At 48.7% G+C, this 16,690-nt stretch overlaps 2 long non-coding RNA genes across 3 annotated transcripts; one reads left to right on the forward strand and one right to left on the reverse strand.

Annotated features, from left to right (window-relative positions):
- Positions 1 to 568: 568 nt before the first annotated feature.
- LOC140609975 (uncharacterized) lies at positions 569 to 4,847 on the reverse strand. Of its 2 annotated transcripts, XR_012011747.1 has the most exons (6): positions 4,517 to 4,847; positions 3,984 to 4,086; positions 3,590 to 3,685; positions 2,985 to 3,072; positions 1,862 to 1,949; positions 569 to 819 (listed from the first exon to the last, which is right to left on the reverse strand). It is a non-coding gene; the product is annotated as an uncharacterized lncRNA (long non-coding RNA). The 2 variants fall into 2 exon arrangements; XR_012011748.1 differs by lacking the exon at positions 3,984 to 4,086.
- On the forward strand, positions 4,506 to 6,892 carry LOC140609974 (uncharacterized). Its single transcript, XR_012011746.1, has 2 exons — positions 4,506 to 5,158; positions 6,427 to 6,892. It is a non-coding gene; the product is annotated as an uncharacterized lncRNA (long non-coding RNA).
- Positions 6,893 to 16,690: the final 9,798 nt, after the last annotated feature.

Consider the following 16,690-nt stretch of genomic DNA (forward strand, 5'->3'; position numbering starts at 1 on the left):
TCACCATAATAAAAACAACAGCTTCTTGCTTTGGCACCTACTTGGTACCAGACACCAGACTCTGGACTTTATCAAAAGAAGCATCTCATTTAATCTACATAACAATCTTCCACTTCAAAGACAAGAAACCGAAAGGTTCTCCAAGCGAAGCTCTCACAGTTAAGTAATGTGCCCAAGGCCTCAGAACCTCAAAGGGCAAGCAGGGGCAGAATGGAATTCAGGGTGGGATCTGGATTGCTGACTCCACTTTTCCCAGTGGACCCGCCCCTCTGCTCCATACTCCTTGGAGAAAGCTCCCCGCAGGAAAGACAAGCTTGACGGGATGAGCACTGGGTGTTATACTATATGTTGGCAAATCGAACACCAATAAACAATATATATATTCGATTATATTAAATATATAATATATTTATATATACTAAATATATGTACATATATTATACTGAACACATATATTTAGTATGTATATAAACATATATATACACTAAAAAAATTAATAATCTTTGGCAATTTCATAGACCAAAAAAAAAAAAAAAAGAAAGAAAGAAAGACAAACATGTGCCTTGGTGCTTCTGGGTATCGAATGTACTATTTCTTGGCCTGGGTGATAGATACAGGAATATTCATTTTACTGTTCCTCGGTAGACTGGGCAAATATGGGGGATCCCTGGGTGGCTCAGTGGCTCAGTGCCTACCTTTGGCCCAGGGCATGATCCTGGACTCCCAGGATGGAGTCCCGCGTCGGGCTCCCTGCATGGAGCCTGCTTCTCCCTCTGCCTGTGTCTCTGCCTCTCTCTCTCTCTCTCTTTCTCTCTATGTCTATCATGAATGAATAAATAAAATCTTAAAAAAAAAAAAAGAGAGACTGGGCAAATATGTTTTCACACACACACGTGCACATACATTGTATACATCAAAATATTTCACATCCATAACTTAAAAACAGAAAAGAATAGTGGTGCTTGGGTGGCTTAGTCTGTTGAACGTCTGACTCTTGATTTTGGCTCAGGTCATGATCTCAGGTTTGTGGGATCAAGGCCCACGTCAGGCTCTGAGCTCCATGCAGTGTCTGCTTGGGTTTGTCTCCTTTCCCCTCTGCCCCTCCGCCTGCTGTATGCTCTCTTTCTCTCAACTAAATAGTTAAAATCTTAAAAAAAAAAAAAAAAATAGAAGAGGAATCTCACAGGTGTTTGCATACAACCCCTGGGGTATCTCAAGGCAGGAAAAAAGGGGGCTTAGGCTTGATATAAAAGCAGGAAAAAAAAAATCCTGGGTTTAGCCTAAGAGCCTGGAGTTAGCACTTTGACTAGGGACCAGATTGGCTAATAATGCCTGGCCGGGCCTGAAGGTCACGGTGGGTGGGGCTTAACATTTAGAAATGTTTCTAAAACCAGGCCACGAAAACAATGATTTGTCTTTTGTTTTGTAGGTTCCTGGTTAGGACAGGTGGCTCAGCTTATTCTCTTTCATTGGTTCCCCAAGATGTCAAGGAAAACTATGATTATATTAATGGCAAGGTCACTTATGATCCTGGAAATTAGGAAACCACCTTAAAGTCCATCAATAGGGACAAATCTAATAACATATGGTGGCTCTATGTGAAGGATGGGCACTGAAAGTCATTTAAAAACCAGGACATAGGGATCCCTGGGTGGCTCAGTGGTTTAGCGCCGCCTTCGACCCGGGGCATTATCCTGGAGACCCGGATCGAGTCCCATATCAGGCTCCCTGCGTGGAACCTGCTTCTCCCTCTGCCTGTGTCTCTGCCTCTCTCTCTGTGTCTGTCATGGATAAATAAATAAAATCTTTAAAAAAAAAACAAACGACATAGTAAACATAGTAAGCGTAACAAGGATTTTACCTACAGCTGTAGCCCTGGGTTGAGGGCCTTCTGCATGTGGGGCACAGGTACCCATTCTGATAACTCATTTTCACAGCACGTCCCCATTCTACAGATGAAGAGATGGAGTTTCAGAGAGGTGGGATAATTTGGCCAACAGCTGTGATGTGCAAAGACGTTTGTGACATCTTAAATTTAAAAAGCAACTTAGAACTCAGGACATGTGGGATCATTTAAGTTTTAAACACAAGGTCCCGTAATGGGGGATTGGTAATATAGATTGTGTCACATAAGAGCCAGCTCATGAACAGCCCTACCACCATTACAAGTGCTGCTGTGGATTTCTAACAGTTGATATGGAAGGAGTTTATGGGATAGTCAATTTAAAAAGGAAGAAGAAGAAAAAAGGCACAATTTGCAATATGATTGCATTCTGTGTGTTTGTGTGTATGTGTGTGCATGTAATCAGTGATTTTAAACTGAGGGTGATATGCCCCTCGGGGGACATTTGGCAATGTCTAGAGATATATTTGGTTATCACAAATGTAGAGGTCAGGGATGCTGCTAAATATCCTATAATGCACAGCATTAAGTCCCACAACAATGAATCATCCCATGCAAAATGTCAATAGTATTACACACTCATACATACACGAACATGTATACACATGCAGAGAGAAAAAAAGTCTACAAGGAATATTTCAGAATAACGATTGTTACCTTTAGGTACAAGGTGAATTTTTTTCCCATCTATTTTCTAACTTATTTGGTAAACAAGGAACGTGATTAAGTGTGTGTGCGCGCATCGGGGTGGAGGGTGTCATCTAGTGACAATTGTCTGAGAAACAGTTCAGTTGAAGATGCGCAGCAGAGGGGAAGGGGGTTTGGGGGAAGTTTTCCGGGGGGTTCAAGCCTCGCCTCTAAGGGTTCCTCTGATCCGAAGCCTGGGTAAAAGCCCAGCCCGGGGCCCCCTGCGGGGAGATGAGTCTTTGGGCTGGAGTCCCGCAGGGGCGGCCGCCCAGCCTGGGGAGGTCGGGGCGCAGCGGTGGAGGTGAACTTGCAGAGGCGCTTCCCCAGCACAGGGCGCGAGGCCAGGGTTTTGTTGCCTCGCTCATGACCTCATGACGGGCGGCAGTCCCCTCACCTGCTCCTCACGCTGTGTGATGGCTCTGTTTGCTCTTTGCCCCATTCCGCACTGAGCGGCAGTTCTGTAGCCACCTGGGTCACGGCTCCTTATGGGAAATAAAGAGAGACACAATAGTGTCCCAGCTTAAAACAGAAAGGCCCCGACAGCTGCTGAGCAGCTCTTGTGTAGGCTCCCTCCCAGGGCTGAGGAGCAGACATAAACCATCCCATATAAAGAGGGCAAGAGGGGCCCCAGACAATGGCTGGAAACTCAGAGGGGCTCCTGGCAAGTTTCCTGAAAGCCCGGGTGAAGAACCAGACAGCACTAAACAAAGGGCCACCCCCAGGGCCACCTCATAAACCCTGCTCCTCATCAAGAGGGAAGCATGTGCCTCTGTGCCGAGCCCCTTTCTGGAGTGTTCGAACCTTTGAATCAGACCACAGGTTCCCAGGGCTAAGTGCTGGTCAGCTGCCCCTCCCCGTTCCCATCCCACCATCCCCATTCAATTACGGAATAGATAATAGCTATGCTCAGCGCTTTCCCCGTGCATGCTGGAGAAATCTCTTGCTTGCCAAGATTTTCCAAATCAGTGTTCTGCGTCTGAACTAAGCAGATTCCCGGACCTGTGGCTGTAGATCAAGTAAAGCACATAGGCTTCTCGTCTCTGAGTGACGGGAGGTGGCTGTCTGCTGTGCTGGGTCAGGAAGCGCCCTGGGACTCTGTCCAAGAGAGTGAGGAATGAGCTGTGATTGCTGAGCTCTGCCTGTCACCGGGGTACATCTGGGGAACTGTGCCCCAGTGTACCCCCCTGCCTGCTTTAGCCCTTGACCAGACTATCCACGTGGTTATTCCCAGTTGCATTGGAATTTCTGATGCTGTCATTCCACTGGGCAGTTATTACCAATTCCAGGGGCAGGAATATGACAGCTCACCAGCATCAGAATAACTCTAGGGACTTGTCAAATGCAGATTCCCGGACCTCAGTAACCTGTGTTAGAGGATCCTGGGGGGAATTACCCTGAAATGCCAGTTTCTGGGCCTCACTCCAGAGCTCCTAATATGGAATTTCTTGGAGGTGGATGCAGAAATCTTTACTCTTCACAGGCATACTCTCAATGACCTGTATGTACACCAGAATCTGAGGACCATTTATCTAGAGATATTGTTTCTACCTGGAACAACTAGGAACATTCTCAAAATCCCTATTGGGTTATGGTGGTTTTAAAATATGTACAGTATTCTTTTTTTTTAAAGATTTACTTATTTGAGGGAGACAGAGAGAGAGAGAATGAGCAAGAGTTGGGGGTGGGGCAGAGGGAAAGGGAGAGAGAGAATCTCCAGTAGATTCCCCACTGAGCATGGAGCCCAACGCAGGGCTTGACCCCATGATCTTGAGATCATGACTTGAGCTGAAGTCAAGAGTTGGATGCTTGACCAACTGAGCCACCCAGGTGTCCCTAAAATATGTTCAATATTCTTTAATATTCCTCCCTTGAAAAGGTGAAGCTTAATTCCCACCCCTTAAGTGTGGGCCAGACTCAGAGACTGACCTAAAATGAATAGAATGTGGAGGATGTAATTAGATGAGTGCATAGTGGCACATGGCCTCTTCCTTGTTCTCTTGGCTCACATCTTTGAAGGAAGCCAGCTGTCAGGTCATAAGAACAGCCCTACAGAGAGGCCCCTGTGAGGAGAAACTGAGGCCTGCCATGCAGAGCCATGTGAGCGAGCCATCAGGAGGCCCCGGTCAAGCCTTCAGATGATAGCAGCCCCAGGAGAGGTCTTGAGTGCGACTCATGAGACTCTGAGCCAGAAGCACTTAGCTGAGCGGCTCTCAAGCTCCTGACCCACAGAGTCTGCGAGATAGTAAACATGTCTTGTTTGAATTCTCCAAGGCTGAGGGCTTTTTGTGATGCAACAATAGAAAACAATCATGTGAGTAAATAGTCTCCACACTGATCTTTCACAGGGCTACACTGTTCACTTAGTAACCAAGCCCTGGACAAGCGAGCTTGACTTCTTCCAGAAGAAGATGTTGTTTTCTTGCAGCCAGTCCTCTGGTCAGAGCCAGCCAGACTCTGCGGGCAGCTGTCCCCAGGCCATCTGAGATTCCACAAGGCTGAGGCCCTTGCTGGAGGCCCTGAACTATGTTTGCGCAGAGGAGTTCTGTTTGACGTTCCACCTGTGCATAGGTACCCTTTGCCCTGCCTCCCCACAGGGGCTCTAAGCCCTTAACAAAGCTCACAAAACCTGAAATGTTTAGCCTCACCCCTCCCCCTGCTCCCATCTTCCAGCATTTTGCTTCTTTACACACAGAATGTTTCCCTTTCCCCACCCCCCAGCACCCAAAAATCCATACCTGCATGCCTCTGCCTAGGATGGCCTTCCACACCCTCGTATCACCTGCTCTAGAGCTTTTCTCAGCTTCCCCATGTCCCTTCCACTAGTGTTGGGGCTTGTCCTCTACTGAGCAGAGCACTGAATGTGGAATCCAGGTGGGAAGCCCCTCTATAAAAATGAAGATGAGATGACTTCAAACCACCCCCCTTCCTGTTCTGATTTTCTGTGATTCTAAAACATTGAGTTGGCATACTTCAGTGTCAGATTCACAACTCAAAAGAGGACCAGGCAGGACTCACAGGGGCTCAATCATGCCTGGAGAAGGAGTTGGAAGAAAATTCTGGAAATACAGCATGGCCCATATCAAACTAGGACTTCTGAGAAATACAAGATTGTTTCAATGCTGGTAGATCGCGCCACAGCCTCTGAAATCCACCGAATGAGCACTGTGGCTGCCTCCCCACCACCTGTCCACTCAGCTCTGCTGTGTGACAGCTCGGGCTTGCATGGGATCGAGACAGCCCCAGCCCCTTGGTGTAATGTCATCTCCCCTGCCGCAGGGATTCATTCAAGTACTGATTAGAGTGATAACCCGGACTTTTGCTCAGTGATTAGAGAAAGAAAGGCTACCTGTTTTGCATTTGTTCTTGAGAACATGGTATAGAATAGAGGTTGCAAAGCCTCTCAAGTCCTGGACTCAGATCTGACCCACTGTCACATCGGTCCCTTCCATTGATCCAAGCAGATCCCAAGCCCTGATTCAGGGGTGAGGAAATAGACTTTGGTTCTTGATGGGAGCAGCAACAAACCATTGTGGCCCTTTTGCCATCTCCCGTAATGACACTGCAGGGAAAAGAAAGGGAGAAGGGAGGTTGTGTCCCTGCAGAACCGTTACCAGAGGAGAATGTTCCCTGGGAAAGGAGGCAGCAAGGCCGCAACCTGTTCAGGAATGGCCTTGGGGTGGCTAATTATTCTTGTACTCTCCGTGAAGCACAACGCATTAGCATATTTCTTTCTCTCTGTGCTAAAATGCCAGGCCCCAAGATCTCTATTATAAATGACACAATTAAGTCCTTGGCAAGAAAAAGTCAAGTTCACCAACCTCTCTTCTCTTTTTCAGGAAGCTTGTGAGGACAAGCAGAGCAAGTACATGGAAGTCTGCACAAGTGACAAAAGAATATACATTTTGAGACATTAAGAGAGGTCATTGGAACACTAGGTTTCCTTAAAACAAAGGCTTCTGTTTCTCACGGGCAAACATGAGTGGAAAAAAAAAAAGCAGGATATGAAGCAGTTGATCCAGCCTTACCTTATCCCAACTTTTTAAAGAGAAAAATATTTCATTATACAGAAACCTAGAAAAACAGCTGAGGAAGACAGGTACACCACAATATTAACAGCAGTTGGTCATCTTTGCTGGGAGTAGAGGTGATTTTAATTTTTTTTTCTTCTACATCTCTGAACTTGCCAATTTTCTCTAGTAAACCTGAGTTACTTTAGAATGGGGGGGGGCGGGAATGTAATTTAAAAAATCCACAAAGGTTGCTTCTAATTGCTTCAACATTTAAAAACAAAGCTCTAAGTTATTTGATTGTGTTGTTAATGGCATTTGCTGGAATTGGGGCTTCCATCTTGTTTCCTTTAAAGTGATCCTGGGTCACTCTCTTTGGTAGATCCCCCTTGTACACCTTATGAGGAGGTTTGGTTTCCATGATGCATGGCTGTACTTCCTGTTAGGAAACAGTGAAATGAGGTTATTTATCTTGGATGCTCTTTGCCTTTGCTGCTGGGAAGCTTAGAATCAAATTTTGTGCTCAATTAAGGGAACCTCCTTCAGCCAACTTTTTCTATCTCGTTAAATAGTACCACCATCCATTTATCTGGCTGTAGCCAGAAATCCCAGACAACATTCTAGGATTTTCTGTCTCACTGTGGCAGTTGCCTATCAGGGAGCTTTCTGCCTTTGAAATTCTCTCTAATCTGTCCACCTGCCATTTTGTGCCTGTATTGCTCAAGTAGCCTAACTGGACTTCCTGAATCATTCCTTACCCTGCTCCTCCATGCACCACCTGCAAGGCCCCCTCCACTGCCCGGAGCCAAAACCAATTGCCCATCTCCTGCACTGATGGGTAAGTGGTCTTTCTAACGCGCCATCCTGTTCTTGTCATCCCCTAGTTAAAAAAAAATCTTTCCGTGGGGGGACACCTGGGTGGCTCAGTGGTTGAGCACCTGCCTTTGGCTCAGGGCGTGATCCCGGGGTCCTGGGATCGAGTCCTGCATCAGGCTCCCTGCATGGAGACCGCTTCTCCCTCTGCCTGTCTCTCTCTCATGAATAAATAAATAAAATCTTTATAATAAATAAATAAAGGGTGGATTTCTTAAAAAAAAAAAAAAAAAAACAACCAAACCTTTCCTTGTGAAGTCTCGACTCCTTGGCCTCTCTTGCACACGTCTCCATCCGTCTCTCTCCACTGCCATCTTCCTTCTCTCCAGCCACACTGGTCAGCGAGGCCAGATGTGCAGATGCAGATGCCCCTGTCTGGCATCTGGATTCTGCACATCCTTCTCCTCCGCCTCGGGCGCCCCTGCTCCCCCACGTCTCTTTGCCTCGGTCAGTGCCCAGAGGCTTGCCTCGGAGCTCGCCTCCCTCAGGCCATCCCGGGATCCTTCCCCCACCCCGACTGGTCAGGGTCCCCGCCGTGAGGGGTGTCTGACGGTCCTCGTCGGTCTCTGGCCCTCACATGTCACCCCGAGAGGGGCCCGACCCCGGGTCTGTCTCTCGCTGTGCGGTCCCCGGCCTGACCCGCCGCAGATGCTCTCTGACCACTCGTTCGAGGGACGAATCAGCTCGTTTTCTGGCACAGGAGGTCTTCCTCCCGCCCGCCCCCTCTCGCTCACCCCCATTATTCACCTATTGCTTGGCCCTAGTGCTTCACATAGGGCGCCTCAGTCACCCAAGCCCAACCTGTAGTAGGTGGTTTTTCAAAACTGGACACCATGTCCCCTGCTTTGTGGCACATCCGATGGAGGAGGCACTTGCCCACCCCCGGAGCCCAGAGCCCGGGCGGCCACCTGAGTAATAGCATGCACCCATGGGCCCGGGCTGCCTTTGCTCTGGCTCAGCCAGCCCCAGGGCTTCCGTTCCCCCCTTGGAACATGGGACCCCCAGCCCCAGGGCCCATCCCCTGCGCCCCGGCCTCCAGACACGCAGGCCGCCACAGGCTCAGCTCAGGCGGCCCCACACAGACGGCCTGAGCGGGCCCAGGGAGATCGGCTGGCCTGGGCCCAGATCGCCGGGCACGCCTCGTTTGGACAAACAGGCTGAGTGGCCAGTGACAAAGGCTTGTTGTCATAAACCCTCACGTGTGAAGGTGCTTTGTTACAGTACGTCTTGGCGCTGTACCCGGTTGCTGACCTCAACTGCCACACTCTCCCTCCAGCCACAGGTGACTACTTCGAAGTCTCCAGAGGGTGAGGGTCAGTCTTGTCTTCTTTTTGTCGAGCACCTTAGGCTGCATGATCCAAATCCGTTTTTAAGGGCAGAATGATAAAGCGTACCCCAACTTTTAGGTCACCAGAACCCTCATACATCCTTCTTTCACTAATCTTCTTCCAGCATCTCCCACCTCCACCCTTAAAAACAAAGCACATTTTAATTACATTCCTCTTCCCTGGACTCTACCTAAAGTATCCACATGTTGCTTTTGCACTGCCATCCTTTGAACTAGCCCAGTGACTGGCTCTGAAGTCTGGGTGACCTGGTGCTCATAACTGGGTCCTCCATGACCTCCAAGGAGTCACTTAACTTCTCTGAGTTTCAATTTTCCCGTCTGTAAAATGGGTGCTATAATTCTGCCTGTATCCAGAGGCCTTGAAAATTTGTCCATTCCATGAATATTTACTGTGTGCCAGGCGTTGTTCTAGGCACTGGGGACATGTCAGCAAGCAAACGCAGGGGAAATAGTCTTTGTCCTATGAAGCTTACATTCTTCCAGAGGGATACAGACAATGAAGAATGAATAGAAGAAAATTATGTAGGGTGATTGAAAATAAGTGCAATCACAAAAGATATATCTGGATAAGGAGGATCGGGAGGGTAGAGGGGGGCTGGTAGTGTGGGTCCTGGTTGCAGTTTTACATGTTATCTTGTTGGGGTAAGTCTTAATGAAATGATATTTGAAGCAAGACTTTAAAGAGGTGGCATGTAGCATTGAGGGTGTCTGAGGGAAGAGTATGCAGGTAGGGGACAGCCAGGACGAAGGCCCTGAGATGGGAATGTGCCTGGTGTGTTTGAGAAGATGAGAAGCCCCAGTGTCTGGAGGAGAGAATGAGGCAAGAGCTGCAGGAGAAGCAGACAGAGAGAAATGGCAGGGAGATTGCTTGGGGACACCAGTCTCGGGTTTTACTTGGAGTAGAATGGGCAGCCATTGGAGGGCTTCAGTCAGAGAGATAAAGCTTGTGGTTGGATCAGCAGCGTGCCTGGCCTGGAATAAGGCCTCCAGAGTTTTATAGCAGGCAGCACCGTGTCTGGAAGGAGACAGGAGGGCCCATCTGAAGAATGTAAAGCATGGACCGCATGCCCCTGCCAGGGCTGAGCCAGAGCCTTTGTGTGACAGGTAACGTGTGCCCCCCTCTGCACTTCTCAGCACACTCAGCTCCAGGGAGTGGGTAGGCACATTTGCATGAGGGCCTATGGAGCCTCTTGGGAGAATGAGAGACTTAGCAGTGGTAAACATTATGTTGATGGCAGCGGTACCACCTGAGGTCAGTTCCCAGGAAAGATGCCAAGGGCCCCCCAAAAGGAAATCCTCTTGGGGCAAGAGGGGTTGTCAGCCACTTTATGAGTTTAAGTTTCGGTTCTATAAACGTGGAATCCCGACTTGGGGCTCTCTGCCCAGGAGTGACTGCATGGACACTGCGATACTACCTTTCACCAATGGGGGAGGCTGGTGCGGGCGCCTGGATCACCAAGGCCTCTTTCTAGCAGCAGCCAAAGACACAGCCCATTGGGCAGGACTGTCTTTCTACATCAACCCCCCAAGAGAAAACTGTGCCACCTGGACTCGCAGAGACGGGTCAGTTTCTGTATCCTCCCCCCTCCTGCCCCCCCGGGGGCTTAGGCACAGGTTTGATCCCTCTGGAGTGGTTAAGGGCCTGGGGTTCTTAGAGGGGCAGGGGGTTCAGAGAGGGCAACAGAGAGGTTGAGGTAATGGGCATGCTGCTAATCAGACAGGAGGAAGCTTGGAATCAATAATGTGAGTATTAAGAAATGATGTGTCGGGGTGCCTGGGTGGCTCAGATGGTTAAGCCTCCACCTCGGGCTCAGGTCATGATCTCAGGGTCCTGGGATAGAGTCCCACATCAGATTCCCTGCTCCGTGGGGAGTCGGCTTCTCCCTCTCCCTCTGCCTGTCCCCCTGCTTGTGCTTTATCTCTCTCTCAAGTGAATAAATAAAAAATATTTATTAAAAAAATAAAGAACCAATGTGTCCTTATCCATGTCTTAAGCTGCTAGAGATGGTCAGGTCAGCTGATCATTGACGTTCTTGCTCTTGCAAGCATTCTGGAGAGTGAGTCGTGCTATGCCTTCATTACCCCGAGGCCCCCCTTCCAGCCTACATCGCGGTTTATCCAGACTTCAGCCCTCACCGTGAACCAGGCCGTGAACCATGGGGAACTGCTGAGGTAACAGGGAGCTGGCAGCTGTTGCCCTGGTGAGGCTCCAGTAGCCGAGCGCTACTGGCCAAGTCATTTAGATGCAGTCAGCTCCAAGCACTCCTGGGCGGTGCTGCTCAAACAGTGTGCGTGGGAATGCCCGAGGCATGCTGTGTAAAGGCAGGCTCTGGTTCGGGCAGTGGGTCTGAGGGTGGGACCTGAGCTTCCATGTGGGGACTCTCAGGTGCTGCTGTTGCAGAGTAAGAGCATCAGTTGGGGTTGCAACTCCAGCTGCATGTTAGAATCCCCTGGGGGAGCTGGAACTGCATCCAATTCCAGGCCCCACCCCAACAAATATTCCGACTTAATTGGTTCAGGGTGAGGTCTGAGCATTGCAACTTTAATCTCTCCCAGTGATTCTGTTAAGCAACCAGGATTGAAAACCACTGGTTTAGTCCATGCTCCTCACCTTCCACGGCTGAAGATTGAGATTACATATTTTATCTTCCAAGCTGGAACACATTTTTAAAAAAGATTTGTTTATTTATTTGAAAGAGACAGAGACACAGAGACAGAGAGAGGAGAGTGTGAGTGGGGGGAGGGCCAGAGGGAGAAAGAGTCCAGCAGATTCCCTGCTGAGTGCGGAGCCTGATGTGGGGCTCTATCCTGCAACCCTGAGATCACGACCTGAGTTGAAATCAAGAGTCGGACACTTAACCCTCTGAGTCACCCAGGCACCCCTGGAACACCTTTTAGAGTGCAAGGTGTCACAGGTGATAATCACACAGGCTCAGCAGGTATAAACCAGGGTTAGCCTGAGCAAATCCCCTTGTGTGGTCAATTGCACTGTGGCCCGATGGGGCATCAAGCCCTGCCCAAGGTCACAAAGGTGATTAATGATAGAAACCCGACTTGGAACCCAAGCTCCTGACTCTTGAGTTGCTATTTCAATTTTTCAGAACCTTAATTACTCAGTTTGGGAAGTAGGAATAAGAATGCCTATCCTGTCAACTCTAGAGTGAGTATAAAAAGAGTCCATAATCCATGAAAAGGTCCTTTTTTTTTTTTTTTTTTTTTTTGAAAAGGTCCTTTAAAAGGTTGAGTCACTCTATGGAATGGGAAGGCATTTTTATTATTGTGAGCCTGTGGCCACCAGAACCAGGCTGGGATCTACCCATCCTGAGTTAGAGCAACCACGGCTATTTGAATAATAAATAATAAATAATAAATGGGGCATATTAGCTAAAATAACCTTGACAAAGTGGAAAAGTGGGGAGATGGGAATCAGAGAGGCATTTAATAGAGAGGAGTGTCATTCCCTGGATCCAGGTTGAGCAGAGGTGAGGGAAGATAAGAATCTCAGAGTGGCCCATAAGCTCAATGGGAATCAATAATGTTGTCTCTAAAAATAATTAAGTTATAATGACACATAAATAGAAGCATGGTTTCTGTAAACCATGAGATCATCCTAGCAGACCTCTCAGACCTGAGGATGGTGTCACATGAAGAGGGTGGAGATGACATTGGAACTGAAATCGTCGAGGCTTGGGTGGTAGAAGGTGGGGGGCTGCAGATGAAAACCCTGAGGCCCGACAACCAGCAATGTACTGGCGAAGCTCAGACTGGGCTGAAGTTCTGGAAAGTCACTCCAAAGCCTTTCCTCGTGTGTTTATGTCAAAAGAAATGCCAGTTGGGACTTAATCAATAATGCTGACCGCATGCCATTATGATATCCCCCCAAACTAATGGCAGTCCTCTATTATCAGCTAATACCCAGTCCCTCTTCAAATATGCCCGGTCTTCTCAAAAACAGCTTTATGACTGGCTTGTCCAAATCAAGAACTAAATTCCTCTCTCCATCCCCACACTGCATTTGCTCCAGTCTGCTTTAATCGTTAACAGTTTCCTCTTTTTTAATGCTATTCATTAGTTGAAAAAAGAAACCCTGGGGGCAGAGAGGCGCCTGGCTGGCTCAGTCAATGAAGCATGAGACTCTTGATCTAGGGGTTGTGAGTTCAAGCCCCATGTTGGGTGTAGAGAAAGAGAGCTAGGGGGAGGGGTACTCTGCGCTGAGCACCAAGCCCGACCCTGAGATCGTGACCTGAGCTGAAATCAAGAGTGGGACGTAAAGCCCACATTCTCAGCCACGCCATGCCCCACTTTGAGGTCTGGCACGGCACGTTGCCACCACATTTTCTCCCCAGGTTGGGTGAACTTCACAGGAATGTGTAACTGGGAGACAGGTTTGCTGGGAACAGTGAGACAGACTATTAGACGTTGGAAAGATGTTGGAAAGCCTTGTGGTTCTATCTCCCACGATTTTTTGTCTGAGAATCTCCTTGAGTGTTAAGACGCAGAGACTAGAGAAGGGGCCTGGGAATCTATGTTTTTAACAGAACACCTCACAATTCAGCAAGTTTGAATAACTGTGCCTCCCGGCATTGAATGCAGGCCCAGATGGAGCGGATTTTTAAAAATCTAAGCAGAGAAAGGAATCTTAAAGCTTTGTTGATGCCCCATGACCCGCAGCCGCTGGGCGACGAGTCCTGATTACAGTGCACGGTGCACCCATTGACAGGCGGGTCCTCCCGGCGGGCCGGCCGTCCTGCCTGCACCTGGTCACTAACCATCCGGTGACTAACACCTGGTAACTAACCTGGCCCCTCGGCCCACAGGTGATTGGACACCTGATCAGGCTGACCCAGCCAAAACTTTCCTCCCAAGAGCTTTAAATAAAAAATTCTAGCCTGGCTGTTGCTGGGCACCCCATCTCTCAATTCATGTGAAGTTATGGTCAGTACAGCTAAGTGGTGGGGAAGCGCTGAAGAGAAGTCTTATTTTAAAAAGGCAGTGGAGGGGCACCCGGGTGGCTCAGTGGTTGAGCGTCTGCCTTTGGCTCAGGGTGTGATCCCCGGGCCCTGGGATCGAGTCCCGCATCAGGATCCCCATGTGGAAACTGCTTCTCCTCTGCCGGTGTCTCTGCCTCTCTCTGTGTGTCTCTCATAAGCAAATAAGTAAAATCTTTAAAAAGTAAATAAAAAGGCAATGGAGAGTGGTGCCTGGATGGCCTAGTCTGTTAGGAGACTGACACTTGGTTTCGGCTTAGGTCATGATCTCAGGGTTGTGAGATCCAGCCCCACACTCAACGAAGAGTCCTCTTAAGACTCTCTCTCCATGTCTCCCCCACTTCTCTCTGCCCTGCCCTCTCTTTCTTTCTGAAATAAGTCTTTTTTTAAAAAGTTAGAAAAAAATAAAAAGGCAGTGGAGAGAGAGAAGAGCAGGGGGGAGGGGAGGGCAAAGGAAGGAGCAGAGGGCAAAGGAGTGGGGAGATATAAGGTGTGGTGGATATACAAAGTGGGGGGTGGAGAGGAGACAGAGAAAGGGTTTAGTGGCTTAAATAGTAGCCCCAAAAATATACAGTTACTCAGGACCTCAGAATAGGACTTCATTTGGAAAAAGGATATAATTAAGTAAAATATCCAGAGACAAGGTGACCATGGGTTTAGGGGCACTGCTATCCTCCATTGGTTTCCTCCAGGGACTTTGACACTGAGACAGGGGAGGGCGTGCATGTGAAGACAGAGGCAGACTATGAGGGACATGTCCCCCCACCCCTCCCCTGCCAAGGCATAGGGAATGCCAAGGACTGCTGATGGCCTCTAGAAGCTGGGAGAAAGACAAGGCACCCATTCCCCTTCAGAACCCCCAAAATGAACCAACTCTGCAGACACCTTGATTTCAGACTTCTAGCTCCAGAACTGTGAGAGAATAAATTTCTGTTGTTTTAAGCCACAATGTTCGTGGTGAGTTATTACAGCAGCCCTGGGAATCTAACTCATCCTAGGAGACATAAACTCTTAAGCTGGAGAGGGAGAAAGGACCAGTAGGGAGAGGAAGGAAGGGTAAAGGAGAGGGGAGCAGAGTCAAAGGAAGGAGAGAGCCAGAGCAGTGGTATCAGAGGAGCAGGAGCCAGGGAGAGAATGTGCCTGCTCCCTCCTGGCCCTCCCCTTGTGTCCATGCTCCTTGACCCTGATTCGTCTGAGGACTCTGATTCGCCTTAAGTTCCCGAGGAGCCCGCTGCCTCCTGACATGATATCACGGCCATGAGAATACTTTCCACGCCTGCTGGAATACACCAGAACAACAGCAGTGGGGCACACACCTGAGGGTTTTACAAAAGCCAAGTTCCCCTCTTGTTTTCTATCTCATGGGATATATAATTTTTTCTTTTTAATTTTAGAGAGAGAGAGAGAGAGAGCTCATGCATGTGCAAGCAGGAGCCAGGGAGGGGGTGAACACTGGGAGAGGGAGAGAAAGGGAATCTTAAGCAGGCTTCACGCCCAGTGCAGAGTCCCATGTGGGGGTTCCATCTCCGAACCCTGAGATTATGACCTGCGCAAAATCAAGAATCAGACACAACCAACTGGGCTACGTAGGTGCCCCTGGGGTGTTATTTTTTATTAACGATGGGCCAGACACCCAGCCAAATGCCCTACAGGCATCATCTCAGTGGTTTTTCCCAACCACTCCATGAGTAGGTAGTGCTATGATCCCACATTAGAGGGAGTAACTGAGGCAGATCAGGGAAGTAATGACTCTGCACGAGGTCATCACAGGAGAGGGACATTCTTGGGATTCGAACTCACAGGCTGATGGTGAACCACTGGACTCCACTGCTTCTCTCTGTGAGCATATTTTGAATGAGGACAATCAGGAATTCCCAACATGTTTTCACAGTCCTCTGTTAGTGAAACCATAATAGGTTTTTATTGGTATTTCAGTTGGGAGAATAAGGATCTGAGTGGTTCTTACCTGGGCTTCTAGCCCTGGGTGCCTCCCATCGTGTCTACACTCCACTACCTGCACAGGGAGGGCTGGAAGGGCCAAGGAAAATGAGTTGGGAGAAGGAGGCTGAAATTTCCCTTGACTCTGATGTGAAAATCATAATCATGCCCAAACATAAACTCATTTTTTTCATTTGCCGTCTGCTCTTGCCCCAGACTTCAGAACCCATACTGCAGCTCCCCCCAGGCCCCCTGAGTCTTCCTGCCAGCCTGGAGCTCTCCCATCCCAGCCTCCCCAGGGCCATTAGGGTATCACCTATGGTTTCCCATGTGGTAGTTGGAGTGGGGATTGGAGCCAGGGAGCAGGGACTAAGCTGGAGCCCTGGAGGCAAATCTGCCTTCAGGGGTATGGGACCCTGGAAGAGCCAACCTCCCCTCTCTAGGGCCTCAATGTCCTCATTTGACAAATGAAGACAACAATGAAATCCACCTTAAATCTGTGCCATTTGTTGTATGTCAGTTCTCTTGTAACAAAGAGACTTTCAAAAGCACAATCGTCTATTGTTTAGGGATGCATACTTCGGTGGACAGGACATGTTAGGAAAAGGAACAGACCTTGGTCTGGGCTAGTTTCTCAGTGTGGAAAGCAGGGCAGTTTCCTGCCTTCCGACACCTGAATCTGCACTTTCCCCTTTTACTGTCTCCCCTTCGAGCCTCCAAGGATCTGAGTGCTCCACACTTGAGCCATTAGGTCTTAGATCTCTCTTCTACCTTCCAGCTTTGTTTTCTACTAAATAACACAAATAAACCTGGTTTCAAAAAATGATGCATGTAAATGTGAGTATATGTGTACCCCCTGCCTGAGTAGGTATTTGCATCTGAACCAGGCCGTTTGCATGATGAGAATTTCAGGCATTTTAGCCAGTTTTAAGGGATGGTAATACCC

The sequence above is a fragment of the Canis lupus genome, chromosome 19 (assembly GCF_048164855.1).
Source record: "Canis lupus baileyi chromosome 19, mCanLup2.hap1, whole genome shotgun sequence".
Classification (NCBI taxonomy): Eukaryota; Metazoa; Chordata; class Mammalia; order Carnivora; family Canidae; genus Canis; species Canis lupus.